The sequence below is a fragment of the Mus caroli genome, chromosome 6 (genome assembly GCF_900094665.2).
Source record: "Mus caroli chromosome 6, CAROLI_EIJ_v1.1, whole genome shotgun sequence".
NCBI classification, from domain to species: Eukaryota; Metazoa; Chordata; class Mammalia; order Rodentia; family Muridae; genus Mus; species Mus caroli.
Window position 1 is genome coordinate 147116079 of NC_034575.1, and position 2997 is coordinate 147119075.

Below are 2997 nucleotides of genomic sequence, written 5' to 3' on the forward strand. Positions count from 1 at the left end.
AGGGTTACACAGAGAAACCCTGTCTCGAGAAAAAAAAAAAAAAGCTATTGCTATTCCTTTTCTGTTGCTGTTTTTTGTTTTTTTTTTTTTTTTTTTTTTTTTTTTTTTCTTTGTAGCTCAGCCTAGCCTACTGATCTTCCTGTCTCAGCTTCTTGAGTGCTAGGATTACAGGTGTATATCAGTATGCTTAGCTTTCAAATGGTNCCCAGCTCTTGGGAGGCAGAGGCAGGTGGATTTCTGAGTTTGAGGACAGCCTGGTCTACTGAGTAAGTTCCAGGATAGCCAGGGTTACACAGAGACTAAGCTAGCTTACTAGCTCTTAAAAAAGATGTTGCTATTCCTTTTTTGTTGCTGTTTTTTTTTTTGAGACTGGGTTTCACTTTGTAGTCTAGCTTTGTAGCTCAGCCTAGCCTACTGATCTTCCTGTCTCAGCTTCTTGAGTGCTAGGATTACAGGTGTATATCAGTATGCTTAGCTTTCAAATGGTTGATCCTTCAATTGTTACATATAATACTTAAGTATTTGATGGTATGAAAGTGTCATTTTAATTTTTAAAAATCTGTTATTTCTTTTCTTTCTCATCCCCTCCCTTTCTTTTCTTCCTTTCTGAGACAAGGTCTCACTATGTAACTCTACCTGGTCTGGAACCAGGCTGGCCTCAAATTTACAGAGATACAATTGGCTCTGCCTTCTGTGTGCTGGGATTAAAGGAGTATGTTCTGAATGGGTTGGAATATGTTAAAAAGAAGTGTCAGTGTTCAATTGCTTATTACTTGGGTCCTGATTACACTTGACTGGCTTTCAAGAGCAAAAAAAGAAACAAGTTTTGTTTTTATTTTATTTGCTTGTAGGGCAAGACTGTATGTGAAAGAACAGAGACCTCCTTTGTGGGAGGAATGGATTAGGAAGAAAGATAGCAATCTGCAGAATTTGCAGAGAGGACTTCAGAAGCTTAAATATGATCCCTGATGTTGCATTGTAAAGAGAAAGGGCTTGGGGAAAGAGTTTCCAGGCCCTGGAGAAGCTCTAGAGCTAAGTTTTCATTTATCAGATAGATCTCATCTGAACATAAAATGCTCATTACCAGTACTTCAGGTTAGTACCCGAATGTCACCTTACCCCCACCCTGAGGTATAGAAAGAGTGGCCTTGCTTCTTCTTGCACATGGAAAACTGTAAGACTCTGCTAGATCACATTTCCCTACTTCAAAATACTGAAAAATAACCAAAATTAAGACACTTTGGAACTAACATGAAGATAGTTTTATTTATGATTTGTCTACCTCCAAAATTCATTTGGAACTTACCTTCCAAGGTGAGGCCTTCAGGAGGTTATTAGAACATGAGAATTTTGACTTCTTGGATAGTTTATCAAATAGTTGGTTGGAATTAGCTAGTACCCCATTCCTTTTACTACCTTCTCCTCCTGTTCTTCCTTCTCTTCCCCCTTCTTCCAAATGAGAATCTAATAAGAAGGTACCACCTGGGTGGAAAGTAGCCATGGTCTGAGGCTAGTGCCTCACCTGTCAGCTGCCCAGGCTGCTACAGTCTCTTCTGGCCCTTGCATCCCGGGAGATCGCTGCCGGGACCCAGGCAGCTGCGACCACCATGATACGTTTCATCTTGCTCTTCAGTCGACAAGGGAATCTGTGGCTGCAGAAATGGTACACCACACTCTCTGACAAGGAAGAAGATCACCCGGGACATCATCCAGACCGTCCTCTCTCGTGGGCACAGGACCAGCAGCTTCATTGACAGGAAGTAGCTGAAACTTGTTTATAAAAGGAGTGCTAGTTTATATTTTTGCTGTGCAATAGAAAATCAAGACAATGAGCTCTTGACACTAGAGATTGTTCATCGTTATGTGGAATTGCTGGATAAATGTTACCTCCTTCCAGCCTAGCAAGGCCACTTAAGCAGAGCCACCTGCTGTGCTGCTTCTCATCCCTCTCCTTTGATGTGCCACTACCTGCCTGAGGCCGAACCTACCTGAGGCCGAACCAGTTCTTCTCCAAGATTTTCCACCGAACTGTTATCTTCGAGAGTTTCCACTAGAAGGCTGATCTGTCTACTTCAAAGGAACTTTGCATGGCTAGGGATGGGCCTCCCCTCTTCTTTATAAAGCGTGTTCGCTGACATTAAAATGGAGCTTTGATCAGAATTTTGTCTTAGCTTCATCTTTCTCTCGTCCACCTAGCTCTCTCTTCTCTTCCAGATTCCAGGATGCCTTTCCAGACTAGAACCCAGACATGTAAGCCGCTGGCTGGACACAACAGATAAATACTTTGGAAATGTCTGTGAGCTGGATATTATCTTTAATTTTGAAAAGGCATATTTTATCCTTGATGAGTTTATAATAGGTGGAGAAATTCAGGAAACATCTAAGAAAACAGCAGTCAAGGCCATTGAAGACTCTGATATGTTACAAGAGACAATGGAAGAATACATAAATACATTTTAAGTGTATAGTCTACCTGAAAATTCTGAGTGCTCCATGCTGTGAACCTACAAACAAGCAACTTCTTGCATCCAGTCTCCTCACAGCCTCTGGCACCACGCCAAAAATGAGTTAAAGGTATTCTGTTAGCTAGCAAAACTTAAAGTTGTTAGCATATATCCTTATGGTTGCTACATATCTGTATTATACTGTGTACCAATACTCACTGTGGCTCTAGGTGTTTCACATAATTGTTGCAGATTGAATAGTTGCTTGCTGTGTTTTAAGTCCTTGTGGTATTTTAAAGATAATTTTAAATATTGGTTGCAATATTGTGGGACGCCTGACTCGCCAGCAAGTAAGACACCACAATAGGATCCTTCTGCACACGTTTATTGGGCTGCGCATTGACTGTATAGGCGAAAGACAACCCCGAGCCCTGGGCCTCTCACTCTTATATACTATCAGTTCCCATCCACTCACAGCAGGCCACATCACCTCACCAGGTATGCAGCTTCAGCTAATCAGGGCAGCAGGGGCATATCTCCACCAAAATGGCTT

At 41.8% G+C, this 2997-nt stretch overlaps 1 pseudogene; it reads left to right on the forward strand.

The window, feature by feature from the left end:
• Window positions 1–1607: 1607 nt before the first annotated feature.
• Window positions 1608–2460, forward strand: LOC110297080 (annotated as a pseudogene).
• Window positions 2461–2997: the final 537 nt, after the last annotated feature.